Source organism: Liolophura sinensis, chromosome 1, assembly GCF_032854445.1.
Source record: "Liolophura sinensis isolate JHLJ2023 chromosome 1, CUHK_Ljap_v2, whole genome shotgun sequence".
In the NCBI taxonomy this organism is placed as follows: domain Eukaryota; kingdom Metazoa; phylum Mollusca; class Polyplacophora; order Chitonida; family Chitonidae; genus Liolophura; species Liolophura sinensis.
Window position 1 is genome coordinate 28,820,634 of NC_088295.1, and position 18,919 is coordinate 28,839,552.

Consider the following 18,919-nt stretch of genomic DNA (forward strand, 5'->3'; position numbering starts at 1 on the left):
ATACACAGATCCTTATCTAGCCTCCCTCACCTCTGATGCACGGCAGGTTTCTAAAGTACCAGTTTAGAACAGTGCAGATCACCGTCTGGCATTTATAATCTTTTTGTTCTCACACTTAACTATTTATGTTTGCTTGCGTGGATACAACTGAAAAGGCTGATACATGTACAGAAAAATGTACAGACAAATGTACAGACAAATGTACAGATAGTACATGTATGTTATCGAGAGAAATACATGTACATGTAGTAGGAAAACAACCATGTAAATGTAGCACATGTTCTGCAGATTTTCTGTTGTAATGAGAACTTTAAGACTTCTTGGATATGAATGCATCCAGATTTTTCCCCCGGCATGTCTATTGCTTGTAATTTCTATAGTTGTTTTATTTATTATTTGCATGCAATACCTTCATTGTAAAGCAAAATTTTCACGAGCTAAAACATCTACAGACTAAATGCACCACATTTTTTTTCTCTCCAAACGATTAACATAAATTCTGCATTAAAATTGTTTAATGTAGTTTGTTTAATTTTAATCTGTAGTCCTATACAGTTCCCATTGCAAATGTACAATTTGTCTTGTTTTTCATACACATACATCCAGGGTATTACTCATAGATTGCTTGACAAGGTTTATAGTTTAAGCTTAGGGACCAAAAGCTTACAGTGACAATGAAAGACAAACTTAAGCTCTGTCTGTACATAAAGCTTTAACCTATGCCTGCATTAGTGTTGATATTGAGGTTACCATGGCAACAGATGTGGTACCCAGGTAACAGGTGCCGGGTGATTTACAATATGTTGTACAAGCATGGTGAGAAGTTAGCAAAATGCCATGTTCAATGGCCGGCGTCTGTTGTGTTCTTGGGAAACCCTACATAACGTACCTTTGCAGTATAAATATAAGTATCCGTCTATAAATAAACACATGTGCAGGCCCAAATTTGCTTCTTTGAGCAGGTTTTTTTCTCTGTCTGCACACATCATGTTGTTCGTTGGTTTGTGCTTTGGCACCGTCGGCCTGGGCTAAGCACTGAATTTTGTACCTCCTCAGCCTGTCGTGGGCAACAGACACTGAAGGTGGGCATTACAAACACTTAACGAAAGGGAGATATACTACCCAATTGGGGGACGTACTGACCAGGCTCTGCAGGGCTTGACCTGACTCTCAAGTACTTCAAGATGAGTTAAGAGTCTTATATGCTGTGATACCTTTCGAAACTTTTAGAGTAGAACAATTTCGATCTTCAAAGCCTACATGTAGCTGACTTGGGCATGACCTCCGGTCATAGCTTTTGTACCATGTGAGTATAATTTACTATGTTTCCAGGCTCAGTTCAGCGCTTCCTCTGGAGACTTGAAGGAGTGCCTATAAAATTATTTCCTGTGGAGAGACTAATGTTACTATATATATCAGTGTCATAATTGAAAACACCTATACATCTACAATTCATTACTTACCATGTGGCGTGAGTGTTCCTGCTTTTTGCTAACTTTCATATGCTTCAAGGATTGGTCAGGGATGGTTCATGAATTGGTGATGCATGTTTGTTATTTTTTCAAGGCTGTGTAATTGTGTTACTGACAGAGAATTAAACCACGTGTCACTGGCCAGGTGATAAAACCTGGCCTGCACACAAATGTATATTGTGAGGAAAATAGTTTAAAAAATGGGCCACATATTGTAAATATCTGTCACTTTATAGGTATTCTAGAATTGATTGGCACACCCCTTCATACATCGTAAAAGGGCATTGAAACAGTCTCACACAGTCGAAAATAAAGAGTTTTGCTTAATAAAATTCACATATTTTTGATGGAAGTTATCTGGTTCTTAATATTGATCTTTTTTTTCTTAAACACTAAAATAGTGAGGAAATGAAATAAATTTGAATTTTTGCGATTTATGAAAGAATGTGCAGGTATTTGGACGTATCATGAACAGACAGAGTACCTCATTCTCTGCTCCTTGTGAATGCATGAGCTTTTACGGCTGAGGAACTATGTGTATATTTAACCCTGTTAGCTGTATGTTTATTCAGAGACATAGAATGTGGAACTTTTAGTTATCCTGAATTTAAATTGCTCCATCCATATAAAATCAAGGCAAGTTAAATGCATTTTCTGTTCATCTTAACATCAAACAAAATTTTAAAGAGGTTTAAAGCCTTCAGACAAAAGCCATTCTAAACCTGGCCCTCAAGTACTGAGTTGTATGTGGCATGCAATAAAATGAATATACATGTATTTCTGTTGCGTATTATTCTGTTACGATGAGTCTGTGCTGAGTTTTAACTGGCATTGTTACAAGCTGAGACTTCATTTTACTGAAGTCCCCCTTTTTTCCCCCCTACACTTGCAGTTTATTCATTTTTGCCACACAGTGTTTTCCAACTAAAGCAATCTGAAAAATTTCTCGCCATTGAGCACAAAAATTGCTCCCACAGCCAGACGTTGGCATTGTGGGTCACATGACTATTGTCACATGCTCCAGTGGAATGATGGATGACAGTTTAATGCAGCTTCTCAACAGGCTCCCATTCCAAGATGGAAAGTATTTTTTCACCAGGGTGCATATTCAATCAGGTGTCTCTAGGCTGGGAGGCTTGGCTCAAACAGCAGCCTTAACACACCATGGGTCTGATTAAATGTGAATTAAATTCTTCAGACTGATGAAAGTACGACCTTCTAATCTGCAAGTGTTTGTGAAGGTCACACAATGCTATGGAACACTCCCTGATTTTACTGTCCTCTAAGCCCACGCATGCATGCAAAATAGTAATGTGTGTAGGTGTTTGCCTTTTGTTTTAACAGCCATGCATTTCAGTTGTCCCCTGAGAAACCAGACTGTGGTAAAAGCAAAATAATTTCATCTTAACGTACATCACTTGGGAGAAGATTTGCCACAGTTCTTGTCTCCCATTGACATTTGAGACAGTTAATGTTGTCCTTAACATCATTTGACCTTTGCTTTTATAAAAGCAAATTTTGCAGTTATGTCCCAGTTGAAGAAAGGTCAATTCTGGATATTTAATGTTGAATCAACAATAATTATTGATACTTAAATGCCTTTGACCAACTTACATCTGTACACGAATTGTTACACTGGTCTCTGTGGGTTTTATAGGTCATCCTGAGGTGGAATAATATATTTTATACAAATGTTCTATCAGCACTTTATTAGCTCTCCTTTCCTTTGTACAGGTGAGTACAGTAGCTTAGGTCATACCTGAGAATGGACATCCAATAACTGGTAAAGTGATGTCAAAATTTAATAATATTTACTTTTCGTAGACACCATCAGCTGCATACATGTATAGAAAGTTAAAAGCAGATAACCTATCAATTTTAGACCATTCTTTGTGTAGAAAAAAGAGCTGCTAAGGCTCCACATGATGATGACCTGAGTTTAGCCTGCAATTTTTCTTGAATGACCAATGTTTAACAGAAATAGAGCATGGCACCAAGTGTCAAACCAAGAGAACTGTCTTTGTTAACATGTATTGATTTTGTTGTGTTTTTTTGTCCTAGTTTGCCAGATATGATGAAGTATTATTGATATTACTTGTCCATATGATCAAGTTTGGACACCATTGAAGCAAAAGGGCTAAAGAAATTGGCTCTTTCTACAGGCAATTTTGTTCATTTCATAAAAGCCTTTCAAAAAGCTCATTCATGTGTTATATTGGAATTGCAGAGAAAATCAGCAGTATTTTTTGACTAAAAGTACATTGAGATTTTGGATGTGTTTTATTTGTTCAAGTGTGAAGAGGCAGCAACTAGATGCTGTTTCAGTGTCAGTGTTTTTATGTTAATTGTTTTTATTTTTGCTTAACTTGAATCAAGGTCTGAAGAAAAAGTTTAGAATGGAGAAAGCCTTGTGGTGAGAGGAGTCATTTTTCAACTACATTTTTCCAGTTGTTATTTACACCAAAGCACTTTTGTGCCACATGGCTGGTACATCATCACCTGGTGTTGCGTTTCGTGTTAGTCTCCCAGATCTTACATTACTTTTGTGATTGCTTCAACTAGCTTTACAATGTTATGGTTTTTTCATGTTTTGATTCCCCAGACCTTGCATTTTTTGACATGTTTGATTCCATAGGTTTTGAACTAAGTGCATTGCTTTCATGAAGCTATCTTGTACTGCTGGCCTTGTAACACTTGTATTAGATTCCCCAGATCTTGCAATGTCTGGATTCCTTGGATCTTACATTACTGCTATGCTGGGTTTCTCTGATCTTGAGTTGCTAAAATGCTTGAAAAGCACCATTTGGAATGAACTAAAAAGTGTATGACTGAAACTGAAATTTCACGTTTTTATATTGACAGTTTATATCTCCTGACACATACTACAGTTGAATTGAAAATAATATTTATTGTTGTGTTATTTGTCAGGATTTGAAGCAGATAGATGTAGAGTAGCCTTGAAAAAAAAAACATGATGCTGGAAGTGTTATAGAAGGACATAAACCGGTACATGTTTGCCAGAATCCTTAGTATGTAATTCCGCCTGAAGTCATATGAATCCTAAGTAGTTTGATAAAGCAAGCCTATAACATTGTCTGTAATAGTATCTCCCTGTACATTTAGCTAAGCACACATGTACATTTATGTGAAGACAACAGTTCTTGCTGGCACTGTGTGTGTTTTTTTGTACCTCACTTCCCAGATGCTATATGAGAGGGTTGGCACGTTTAGGTAATCAGAAACAAATTACGAGATCTCAGCAGAATGCAGATATCTTTTATTACATTCATCCATCTTTTTGTATTGCTAGCTTGTTTCCTGGAGGAGACAAACTCTATACTCATTGTTATAGGGAGATATTCATTGAGAATTCCCTACATGTACTTACATCATGTACACCAGATCAGCTAATTACAAACTCTGATGCAAAGTTAATGAGGAAATGATTTACTGCCTGATGTTTAGATTTACAATAGTACAGATTTATGAGAAGATTTCTGATGAAGAGCTACAAATACGAGTACATGCATAAATTTAATGCATTTGCTGTATCCGTGTTATTTTTTCCATTCATTGTTATTGTGAACTCCACGCATACAGGATGGAAATGCTGAGTGAACCCATCTGACCAAGCCAAGAATGATTAGTAGTGTAGCAGACCCATTATTTTTTATTTATTTGTCTTTTTTTTTGGCCTTGTCATTTCTTTGAAACAAATCAAGCCAATTGGATATCTGAAGCCATGTAAAATCATGAACGGGGTAATTAGATTTTTGAAAATAAAATCTCTTACGGCCCATCATGCATTTTTTGGCTGTTCCAAACAGTATATCCAGTGACATCTCCAAATAATGTTATAATAGCCAGTATGCAGTTGTCTGTAGTTAAACATATCAAACATGTATCAGTCATAGTAATTAGCTGTAGGTTATTTTGAAAATGTACCAGGTCTTTCTGAAAAACTTTGAACTTATGACATAATAAGAGTACATATTTTTTTTCATAAGGAACTGTATTAGACCATTAATGGCCTCTGTCTTGCCTCCGGATTGGTCAGCAAGTTGTAAACGTCTCAATCAATGTATGCCACACACGGCAAATGCTTTCATGCATGTAGCTCAGCCTAGTGTCTTCATGTCAATTTATAGCATTAAGTAGAATAGTTTAGAACTGAGGGGTATGATTCACTGAAAACAGTGGACATGCATGCAGTCTACATGTAGATGTCCTCTGAATGCACTTCCTATATAGGATATAGTATTATGTGTTATAGTGAAAGATTCTGCAATTTTACAGAATTAGTATTAAAAAAAAATAAGATTCACAGGGATGTTCCTTTGATGTTGTATACTGTACACAGCAGCATACATGTTTGCTTTTTTTATGAATCATCGTCCTTATGGCATTTCCTTAACTTGTTAGCTAATCAAGATTAACTGCTATCTGGCAGCCTGAGCATAGCTTTGCCAAATTCTGATCTAAGTATAGAGACAGTGTACCTGACTTCTTAACAGAATAAACCAAAGGTCTGGGATAGGAGGCTATTCTTGAGGCTGTTATTTTGGTTCCTTGTAGAATGATTAAGCCAGCTAATAGGTCCGGTAATGGAATCTCTTTCTTGTGTACAAGTAATTCTAGAATTAAAGCATGGTGTGTGAATAACATTTAGGGTCAGTGGCATGAAGAGTTTTTGGATTCTTTTGCCAAACTATTATTACACATATAACTACTCACATACATGAAAAAAAATCAACAGTATATGCTTGGCGTCAATTGTCCAAGGAAATTTTTTTTGTCTTGGGTCTTGGAATTCATAATGGTTACATAACCAAAACAATTTAGAAATTCAAGGCATATAATTTAATTAACAATGTTGTTTAACAATGATGTCCCATCAGTATTTGCTCTTAATTGGATCTGCAGTACATTATCCAGCAACCATACATGTACGTTTGCCATATTTTTTTTCCATTTTGAGCTTTTATGCTGGTAACTGAGGTACAAGACAATTTGAAAATCTAATTGTGATGACAATTCTAAACAATTTTAAGAGGTGCCACAATTTGGATGAAATGTTTACACAAATTAACAATAAATGTTTTGTCTCTTTGACAAGTTTCCTTGGATAAAGCAAAAACTTGCCGTTGAAGAGTGTCTGATTTGTGAAAAAATGATGTTTAGGAGGGGGGGGGGGGGGGTGTGTGGCATGTCGATGGGACGATGCCTTTGCATTATTTACAGTTTAAATGTGTGTATTATAGTACTTGTGACTTTCTTTACCACAGGTGACATTTATAAATAAAAAGCAGCTGTAAACATTAAACTACAGCATGTTATTCTGACATACAGCTGAACTTCAAGCAGAATTAAGTACTTTCTGAGACCTTGCTGAAAGTAGACAATACAAAATACCTGTTGAGAGCACCGTTTTGAGAGCAATGTGTGGACCCATACAGTCCACACATTGCCATACTCTGTATATATAAATGTACATGTACTTATAGTTGAACCTGGATAGCATTGAAAACAAAACTGGTTTCTTGTCCTCTATAAATTGCTTCTGAATTTGCCAAGAATAGATGTAGATCAACTAGAGGATGCTTTATGGCAGGCCTGGATAGACATATGCTGTAGCACAAATATGATATTTTCAGCTTCATTATTAAAGAGTTTGAATTTGTATAATGTAGACCAGTTGTACTGCATACAAATAGTGTTTATGCCTTGTGGGCCATGTAGTTCTATTTGTCACACATTCCTGATTTTGTACTTGGTTAATTAGGCTATAGCATGATGGGTAAAAAGCAGGAAGGTTGGTTGTTCGTGATAATGTTTTTGGTGTAGTACACTGTCAGTAATGTTGCTGATGTAAATCAGAGGTTATGTGTGTTTGACACAGGCAGCTTCCTGTGATAAAAAGAGTTTGAAGAAAAGGCTGTGTCAGATATGCGATGAACCTCTAGCAATGTTGATCAATATGGCTTTCATTTCTTTCATTTCTAGAAACGTCCTTTTTTTTTTCTGAAAAACTGACAGATGCCAATGAGTTTGTCAAAAACTTTGTACTGGCAGAAATCATGAATTTTGAAATTACTGGCATGGATCTGGTGTTTGTGCAGTCAACGTTGAGTACTTCAACAAACAGTAATACTCTGGTTTGGCCCGTCCGTTTCAAACGGCTTTTGTATGAATAATAATGCTTACTGATATTCATATGTATTGGTATTCTTCTCGGGAAGATGAAGTTCACAGGAACCCGTAGTGGGTATTCTTTTATGAAGTGGAGAATCAATATTCCGTGTAATCTTCTGCTTCCTACTCTGCCATAGATACTGTTTGCAATGACCTATGTTTTTTTGCTCAGATCAAATAATCTGAGTGTGTAATTATGGTTAAACAACCCACATTACTAGTGTCCAGTCAGCCGAGATGACTGAGTCTTATTGAACCAAGATCCTGTCCAGCAGAGCCTTGTCTTTGTTGGTCAGATATGGTCAGTGCAGTAATCTGAACTAGCAAGATGTTCAAATCTGAACATCTCTTGATCTTTGATGAGCTCCAGGGTGAACTGTCAAGGCTGATGGCGAAAATCTTCAGAATTACGGAGGAGCCGTGACGAGAGTCCAGCAGGATAACACGAAAAAGCTAAATATATGATCTTCATCAGACGTCACTGTATGGAAGTCCTAGTGGTAACTGGGGTGATCAATGTGTGTATTTGACCCCGCATTGAATGAGACTTATTTTTATTGCCATCCTAATCCTGGTGAGCAATTTTCCCTGTGATGACATTTTCAAGCTGCTTTCTCAGGCACTGTCCGGCTCTGATTGGTCAGTACATTTTTAGATGACTTTATTTGTGCCGTTCTCATTTTCTATCAACTTGGCAAGACTTTGGTTATGTTTACAGTGAGCATTGTATGCCAGTGGAGGGTTAAATATAGCTGTGGCACTATTCTCTGATTAGGCAGAGGAATCTTTGACGGAAAGCATTAAATGGTTCAAATCACACCTCTGAGATAGGAAGTTTAATTTCCTGATCACAGTGTTTGGCTGTCTCCTGAAGTGTAAATAGAGAATTTTGATGGCAGCACAACTGCCTTCAAATGTTATCATTTTTGAGATCAGTTTGTGTTGACAGCGCTGAAAACTTTGACATTATTAAAGTTGGGATCTGACAGTTTGTTTTCACAATGATGAAATCTGGAACATTCTAAATGTTGGGATTGGACTGTTTGTTTTGACAGTAATGAAAACTTTGACACATTGAATATCAAAATGTTCATTTGACATGACTTATCTAATAACTGCTTAATTCAGTCTCATTTTTTTCTTTCATATTATTGTTCATGATTATGTATTGTCCAAGGCTAAAATTTTGATATTATACATGTTATATGTCCATATTAAAGATATGTATGTATTATTTAATACTATCTGTAGTCCACTGCATACAATATGCTTCTATAGTGGATGTGACAAAGTCAAGACAGATGTGTTTTGTGTATGCTATAAGTTAAGAAGCAAAACTTGGGATGTTTCTTGGTAATTCTACTTTTTGATGTATGATATTTCTGTCTGAAAAGTATCCTGTTATATTTTAGGGCCATTTTCTGGCATCAGAATATCATTGCTGCATTTGTGTTTGTAAAAAATAATATGTGACTTTAGTACTTACATGTCTTAATGAATAAAAAACATAATATTTTTGGTGCGAGACCATTCAGGTTGTGACTAATCAGTTAAGACACTTGTCTTCCAATCGTTAGGACACAGAAGGTGTGGGTTCAGTCGTGACCTTGGGTATAGGAAGTCTGTGTTTTCCCCACATTCTCATTGTTTTGTAAGGCTTTGGTGACAATAAGTGCTTGGCGACGTTCAGTTGGCCTTTGTTCAATCTAGCATTCTTTGAAGACTACAAATTGTCTTCAGCCAATGTGTATTGTGCATGCGTACATTCTGTACGTCACATGGTAAAGATGGCCTCACTCTGCATGGGCACTCCCTTTTCTTGTACATCACGTACTACACAAAACTGACTGGTGTTATGTGAGAGGAGAATGTGTAAAATATGATGTTAAACAACAATCCAATAAATCATGTTTGAAGCTCAATAATGTTCAAGCCTTTTAGTGAAATTTGGTTCTCATAACTGCTGAACTTCAGAATTTGAATTTGACAAAGTGCCATTTGTGAACATTATGAATAATGAGGTGATATTGTAGCCACCCAGCCTCTGTCCATTTTTTGTACAGTTACTCCTGTCCATTGTTTGTACAGGTACTCCTGTCCATTGTTTGTACAGGCACTCCTGTACCTGTTTGTACAGGCACTCCTGTACCTGTTTGTACAGGCACTCCTGTCCATTGTTTGTACAGGCACTCCTGTCCATTGTTTGTACAGGCACTCCTGTACCTGTTTGTACAGGCACTCCTGTCCATTGTTTGTACAGGTACTCCTGTCCATTGTTTGTACAGGCACTCCTGTACCTGTTTGTACAGGCACTCATGTCCATTGTTTGTACAGGCACTCCTGTCCATTGTTTGTACAGGTACTCCTGTACCTGTTTGTACAGGTACTCCTGTCCATTGTTTGTACAGGCACTCCTGTCCATTGTTTGTACAGGTACTCCTGTCCATTGTTTGTACAGGTACTCCTGTCCATTGTTTGTACAGGTACTCCTGTACCTGTTTGTCAACCTGGTATGCCTTTGTGATGTAACAGTTAATGATCAAGGTGATAAAATCTCTGACAAGTGCCGTGTTTGTCTGACTCACCTCTCTGTAATCCGCTACTCCCCTCGTTTCTAGGCTGATCACAGAGAATTGTATTTACTGTGAGACCGTACTTCACATCTGGCGTTAAAAGTTTGGGCTGTTTTCATTTCTTGTATCAGACTGAGATCCAATACAATGGCCATTACACTGAACAATGTCAGAATGTCTGGCTGTTTTTGTAGGCGACAAATTCAACCATATGGAAGCAGAATTAAACTCTCTAAAAATCTAAGCACTAATGTCACTGTTTAAAACTGTTGTAAAATGTATATTTGCTGAAGCTAGAAGCATGATGGAAACCATGTGTCATGCACGTGTTTATGTCCTATGTTTATTTTTAGAAAGAAAATACCCTTTAGTGAATTAACCTTTATCATAGTCACTGTTGTGTACATGTGCTGGTGTGCTAAGACCTTTTTGTCCCCGAACTGAACATGATGCATTGGCAGTATTATGATGTTTTGTAACATGTACATGTAGTGTGTTTGTATTGTTAGCTTCATGAATGAGGGTGATTTACATTCATTGAAACATTGCTTTGAGGTGAGTTGTTGATGTAAAAGGCTTTAGCAAAGAAATAAGTTTATATGTATATGTCCAATGAAAATTTGTTTTTAGTAAAAATAGCACATTAGTCATAATTAAAATAATTGGTCATATTCCTGTATATAGTTTGTGTGATATTCAGCTCAAAAGCTTATTCAGTTCTATTGAAAATATTCCACTGTAAAAATCCAATTCTCTATTGATGCATTGAATTGATTTTCTATCAGTTGAACAGATTAGGTTTTATATAGATAACCATTTCATCACGAGAATATTCTATCAAGATGTACTGTCATCACAAGTGGTATAATACCATACAGGCTTATATTGATTCAGTAAGTGACAGGGCAGACAACAACTTTTCGGCTAAGATCAAGATACATGCATTTGTGGATTGGCACTATGTTTTGTTGGTACCAGTGATGTGGAAACGATTTTGAGATCATGATCAGTGACCAGTTAAGCTTGAAAAGGTAAAGGATTGGTTTGTTTATTACCCTTCAGATCTAGTTCCCATCATGTTGTGTAGCTTGAACAGATTCTTTTTATTGTAGAGATGAATACCTTAGTACATCCCCAAACATGAGTTCAGTAGCTGGGTTGGACACTGCATCACTGCATCCTGCCATCGTTAACACTGGTTACTGTGTTTAAACAAAGTTCTGTCAGTGGTCAGAGTAACAGTTTATACATTTTATGCAATGAGTTAATTGCTCTCAGTTGACATGATGATGAATTTATTGGTTTCTTTTCTGATTACTTTAACAAGTGTGTGTAGTGACATTTTATGTGTGATGAAAGGCTAGGATGCCTCAGGAATTCATGTAAATTAAGACTGACTTTTTATTTTTTTTTTTTGTCCTTGCAAGCAAAAGTGTTGATACCCTTTGTACATATTAAGTACCATAAATTACACAATTCACAACTTGGCCCCTTGTATGTTAGAATGAAAAGTTAGTTAATAAACTGAGATAAGGTTTTGCGTAAAACCATGTGTGTTACTTACCGTAAATTATGAATTCTGTCTGTATTAGAATCCTTGTTTAAGATAAATTTACTTCATGCATTGAGCTAAAGGTTTAGATTCAAGTGTCTCCTACAACGAGCTCTTTGGTAGCCTTGTTACCAAATCTAAGTTAAATGTATGATAATCAAATTTGTATCTGCTCTTTTTTTTTTTTACTGTTTTTATTTATTGAGTTATACAATCAACATTGGATCAAAAACATCAGTGACGTTGCGGTTAGACCTTTTGTTTTCTATTCTTTATGATTTTGATTCGATATATTGATCATAAGATTTGATTACCAGGATTTATTCCTGCATATGCACATGTAACTAAAGTTTACTTTTAAATCCGACAAATATGGTGTCTGCGGACAGGGAATATTTTTATGTTGAATTATCCAGAGGAGGACTGCGTAAACTGGGAAGGTAGACAGGAATATATCGGGAAATCTTGTGCGTAAAAGCCAGTTGTCTGCGTGATCTCTGTGATCTTAACTATTCTTGTCTTCTGCATGTATTTGTTTATGCTTATTCTTGTTAGCTGTTTTTTTAGTGGAAATGGTTAAGAGGGTAAAAGACATGCAATCACTTTGACATAGTTGTTGGAATTAATGTAACGAATCTGACAAACCGTTGTACGGAGCTTATTAACCTACTGTAATTGTGTCACTTATGAAAGTGTTGAGGCATTTTTCAAGCCATATTTCATTACAGTGTAGCAGTTAAAACAAGTTGTTCATCACATTTTGACCTTTTTTTTATGTACGTTGTTGTTAAAGATTGAAAGAGGGTTTTATGTTATCTGTTAGCATGATACAATAAAACACAGTAACATTTGACAAGATGATTCTTTTAGAATTATGATTTGTTAGAATTATGATTAGTTAGAATTATGATTTTTTTGTTAGAATTAGAATTATGATTTTTTTGTTAGAATTAGAATTATGATTTTAAAAACTGGTAATCTAAAATTGAAATCATAGGTATTAATGATATTGACAAAGGCACAGGTGAAAAAATAATAATGAAATTTCTAGATAACATGTTTTCCCTCACTATCAGTTAGATGGTATATACTGTACACCTGTACAATATGTCAGTCTCTAAGTAAACGTATGAAGGCCATCAAGAGTTGGTGTAGGCTGATTGTTCCTTGGGTACAGGTACATTAAAGGTATGTATTCAGGGAAATATCTGGAAAACAACCGAACATTCTGAACCCACAATTTTGGAGGTTACATTGTGACTGTGCATTAAGAAATTGTATGAAATACAACTCAGAATTAATGCTTTCTGCAAGCTTTTATGTCTGTGCATGAAAGAAATTTTATGAAAACTTGTCAGTCAGTTCAGTATAGCTTGATTGGTTTTTACATTTACATGGTGATGAAACCCAACAAATTGGGAGCCCAAGGCAGTTTTGAGTAAATTTGAATAGAAATTTGTTTTGTGTTTGTGTTATGAAAGAGGTGTAACTCAGAGGCAGCTTGAACTATGCATGATATATAATATAATAAAATTGTAGCTCAACGTACATGTAAATAAGGTAGCACATAGCAAGTGTCTACAACTTCTTGTTTAGAAAGTGTAAAAGAGCTTAAGTGTTATTCTGTGTTCATGAGTTTTTCCTTTTTTGTGTCCTTGTGGATAATATTTATCAATGCCGTTCTGCCTTATCAAGAGTCAGTTCTGGTCTGTCATTCTCCTTAAGGCTCAGAAATAGTCAGTTGTCCAAAAATACAGCGAGCTTGTGGAAAACTCAGCAAGATAACACAGTGAGGAGCCAAGGAAAAAAGTGCTGATGTGTTAATGGTTTGTTGCATCCTGTGTGGTCATGTGTGGAAATCTTCTGATTGAGTGCTGTAGTCAGATAACACTAGCAAAGTGGAAAGTCCACGATCGAGCTGGTTAAGTGTACTAAGCCTCAGGTGTCGAATTGTAGGACATGTCTGCCGTTCTGTTATTGCCGAAACAATTATATACCTATGCTCGTTTGTAGGTATGTTTATGTTGTACGTTAGGGATGTACATAGCTAGGTGATGCAATACATATCTAATGCAATATGGTTTAGGGGATGTTGTAATACAGTCAAATGAAAGAGCTGTTTTGTGATGTGAATCACCATGAGCTTTGAATACCAAGGACTGCATGTACATGTGAGCATTCTTCGGAACAAATCTGGATGTCAGTAATAGTAACAAAGTATCCATATCACAGGTCAGTCCAAGCCATCAACCGGTCAAACAGTTAATATACCAGTTACTGTGTTATAAGGGGCCAATTGTTCAAAAGACATATTGAGATTAAGTAAAGCAAAATATTACCTTAGTCCAGACTAAACTGCTGTTTACTTTGTGTTAGGATGAGTCTGGTTTTAAGTTTTAAGTCTGGCTAATTTACATTCCAGAAATGAGAAAATAACCCTGTCCAAAACAGGCAACATTTCTTTAATATGCCTAAACATGCCCTATGTGTGTGGTCGAATTTGTTGATGATTTTAAGGTAGGTGTTCTTAAACATGTCTGAATGTCAGTAATATGCCAACCATGGCTTATAAAGAGACTTTAATAGAGCTAGTAGTGCGTTATGCAATGTTATTTTATCTCACTGAGATTATATGTATAACTCAATTGGGAAAGATCTCTACAGGCATTTGTACATCCATGCAGTACGGATGTTATAGAGCACATGTGTGATATATGGTAACTTGACATTTCCAATGACAATAAAAATGTTGATGTATGCAAACAAGTCAGCCTTGAGCCTCATAACACCAGCCATAAAAAAGCACCTTTAACCCTGCCAGAGCCTGTAGCAATTGGAGGCCCTTATTATGGTCAGCCAGCTCTCAGAATTATACTTGTGCGCATGATTGTTGGTAGTGTGCTTGCACTAGCTGCTTCTGTGAGTCTTGGCATGTTGCCAGGAAGCTAGTTGGGAGTTGATTCTCACCCTCCACCAATTGTTCTGTCTAAGCTGTATAGAGAGCCATGCTGGCCTGTGACAGTTGGCCTCACGCTTTGTGATGTCCAGTATGTCTTGACAAGCCTGTAGAGCTGTCACAGTGGTAAGCCATATCCTGGAACCATCCAATTTACCAGTGGTCAGTGTTTAAGGATGGAGAGCTTAATATATCTGGGTAGTAGATTACATGCAGCGTGTTGATGTCCATCAGAAGCCAGTGGCACCATAGTACAGTTTGTCATATTGTGAAAACTTTGGCATCATCTGTATGTTATGCTGTATAGTCTCTTCTGAAGACACTGGTGCTGGACATGTACTTCTGTGTAGAAATTGGCACTGTACCACACATGGTACTAAATGAGTATACTGTTGAACAGAAATATATTGGTAGCATATTGTAATTCTTCAATGTTTTCAATCTCTAAAACACATTTTTTCAGTGGAGTTTATGCATATTTGTATTGCTCTCAGAATGTTTCACAATATTGCTCACAGAGGCCTCCAAAAAGGTTGAAGAATTATGGTACATGTAGCATCATGCAATTTTGAAGACATTTGCATGGTGCCATAAATATTGTATATACACCTCTGAGACGTTGGTGCTATAAATGTAGTGTTATACCGTTATGAAGAGACAGACATATGGTACATGTATGTACCATTCATCTGACATTCCACAGCCATGGTGTAAACATTTAGTTTGTCATCTAAATAGCTTTAATTACAAAGAAAACACTAAAATGAAGTATATATCAGATGAAAGATCATTAAACATTGTCCACGAAAATAGCGTGAATAAATTTTTTAAAACTTTTCCAAATGAAGTGTATTTAAAAGATCAGATTCTATGGTGGTTTGTGACCAAGAGGATTTTGGTGCCGCCACATCTACAGGGGTTCATAGACGTCAACCTTAACTACCTTTAAACGGTAGTTAAGAGATTCAAAATTCTGAATATGGAGTTCAAAAAGACTGAAAAGTATGCTATAAGCTGGAGTAAAACTGATTATATGTCAGTAAAACTCAGTTCTGAAAAAGACAATTTTATTGAAATATGGGGAGCGCAGAAGGCCTTATCGGTTCTGTCTCCAGGTTTGGTTTTGGCTGCGTGTTAGCGTAATGCACCCCTGCCAACATGACAGTCATCCCTAAATAATCCCTACTGCCATTTATTCATCAGCTGCGGCTTTCGTCTTACTTCTCTGTGGTTTTGGGGTCCTCACCCTCAACGATGGTGTATAGGATCTTTTTCTTTAACGTCATCATCTGATTACAGTGACATTTATAACCAGATGGTCTAGTCTCTGCTACATATATCCACAAACCGCATACTGGTAGAGGGGTCAAACAGTTTCCAATCTATATGTTTTCTTCATTTTAAAAGTATCGGGTTTTATCCCACTTAAAGGAAAAATTCGTTCATAGAATTGTCATGTATATGTACTGATTTTAATAATATTGTTTGAATGATGTTAACAGGGAAATAGTTTTAATTAAAGTATCATTAAATTACATTTAATATTCTTTGTTTATGTATTAGGTCACTGATATAAATAGTTGACTGGATTAAACCTGGATCTCATTGCTTCGAAGTGGAAACTCTACTGACTGAGCTACCTGGGCAGCTGATAATGTATAAGTTTAATGTGGACATAGAAGTTAATATTGCTTTGTTTTATTAATTCTGTGGGGCCAAAGTTAAAACATGATATGTTTGATGTTACATGACCCTTCAAAAACCGAAATTCTGTTTTTCCGTTTTTACAGATGCCAATTTTTTTTACTTTATATGATATAATTACTTGTTTTTTTTTTTTTTTTGCCAATCGTTTGAAATGTCGTCACGGGCACTCTTTCGAGATTTAAAATTTCCTCCTCCACTATATAGCAAAGCCGGCCTTATAGCACTTTGATGGGTATTCGATATCCGATACCCCTAGATCGAAATAGGCCTACTTGTGAAGTGTTTTCACCTGTATCCATTTGGGTACACGTAAAATAGTATTGCCATATTTTTCATTACTTTACTGACCTGATGACCAGTGTCATTGTTTTTCCAAAGGGAATCGAGATTTTAAATTAAGTTACTCTTTTTTGTGAGATAATCATTGTAAAATGTTCAAGGAAATCTTGTAAACATTGCCGCTGTCAGCGTCTTATGATGGCAAAATATGGAATTCTCAGTGATCGAATTCTTTAGTCATGGACTAGTATTTATCAAGGTGACAAACTGAGACCTTACTACACCATATTACCTGCTGTAACATGATCAAAACTGAATATTTTTGTTTTCAACCTATATGTTGTCAAAGAATTGCCAACACAGCCCCTTTTGCATTATGTGTTAATTCCATTTCACACATATCAGAGACAGCCTCACGAGCACCTTCTGTTGGCATGAAAAAATCCCATTCGAGAGATCCCAAAATTAAAAAAAATGGCTAGTCAGGTGTGTGGATAGATTTTCTCCCGTCAAAACGCTATGCTATGGACCATGTAGCTGGGAATTTATGGGTATAATTTCCTGAACTGTCATTGATATCACCACTGCCAGATGCTTTGGTGGTTAGACAATGTATCTGTTTACTGATACATTGTTTTGAAGTGGAAACAGTGGTAGTGACAATAGAAAGGGCAGGTGCATTTTAGATGCAGCAAAGTTCACGTACAAAGACAAGGCTGATATGTTCCATTCTATAATCTTCATGTAATACAACATGATTTTTGCTCCCCTCTTTCTCATGTATAAATGTTTTGGACAATGTAAATTAGGTCAAAGCTGGTGATCTGAGCTGGGGGTTATTGAGTGAATTTTATATATGAGATATTATTGAAATACACTACTGTTTTTGGGGTCAGAATTTGAGCATGTTTTTTATGAAACACTGAATATTAATTTAAAATTGGTGTGTATCATGGAGAGCATTGTGCAGCTGGTTCACAGTCACTTACTCTGCATGCTTGTTGTCATTGGGAATAGTCCATTTGATCAAGATTCCAGGGTTGGAGGTCATTAACTCTGGACAATCAAGCTGTATTTGACAAGATGACCATAATGATGTCCAGTGCTTGACCACTGCCAAGAGATGATAGAGGGCAGAAAATTTGACCATATTCTGGAAAAAGGGCTGGCAGACTGACCAATGGTCATTCTGGTATTGATTACTTGAAGAAGAGTTGCTATGAAGATGTGTCTCAAAGTAATCCCTATAATTATTAGTGAACGATGTACTGCGGGGCACTAAATTATTTTCATGCTCCATAAACGCAAATAATTTGATTTATTACATTGTGTTGCAAGCATCTGGAAGAATCCTGTACAATGTGATGTTGAGACACTCTTTGGTAATTCTCTCTGATGTTCAGCTGGGCATGAGCCTGATAGCCAGAGATCCACAAATGATAAGACTGTATTATCAAACATAGGTACAGTCTTATCATAGAAGTATAGAGAAAACACATGAATTCCTTTGAAGTCTGTTTGCTTCGGCAAACATTTGCGTCCTACTAATCACTATGTGCGACAAATAAAATTAACTACTGGTACCCTAAATGACCCCAGATTTCGCCCGCAGAAGTGCATTTTTGGAGGCAAATGAATGTTACAAAACTTACAATTTTCCAGTAGAATATCATCCGACGTTCCAAGCAAACCTCAAAACACTTTTTTTTTAAATCAATGTAACTCTCAGAATCAGAAAAAAATGGGAAGCTAGTCATGGACAAAATTTATTGTCATTTATGCTAAATTTCATTTGCATTTGTTAATATACACACATGCACTATCAGTTTGTGACATGCTGCACAGTTTGAGAAATTTAGGCAGGCAAGGACTAGACATAGTTGTTAACTGATTAGTGGATATATGCCGCCTTTTGGGTGCGAAACAAAGAAAATGGCATGGACAAATTAGTTTGGTGTTTTGTGTAAACACTGCCGCTCACCGTTGTAGTAGCTGATGTGTAAAATGTAAGAAAAATTCAATGTGCATGTTTTGTAAACACAGCTCATCAGTTATTGATCTTGCCGCTGGCCTTGGGTTAGTCCTGTGAGGTCATAGTGCGCTGTATTGCAGTTCCATCTGGTCTTGACTATGGCTTTAAGTCAGGAGGTTTCTAAGGTAGCTGAATGAGAAAGGGTAGTATTGTTTT

The 18,919-nt window shown here is 36.4% G+C and overlaps 1 protein-coding gene across 3 annotated transcripts in view; it reads left to right on the forward strand.

Moving 5' to 3' along the window:
- LOC135467936 (protein still life, isoform SIF type 1-like) overlaps positions 1–18,919 on the forward strand; it is a 140,203-nt gene that overhangs the window by 36,667 nt on the left and 84,617 nt on the right. Inside the window, exon 1 of one of the 3 annotated variants that reach the window (XM_064745885.1) lies at positions 1,041–1,082. The exons of the other annotated variants lie outside the window; for them this stretch is intronic. The gene's annotated coding sequence lies outside the window, so the exon portion shown is untranslated. Of the gene's footprint in view, positions 1–1,040; positions 1,083–18,919 lie in introns of those variants that run through there. 3 annotated transcript variants of the gene reach the window in all.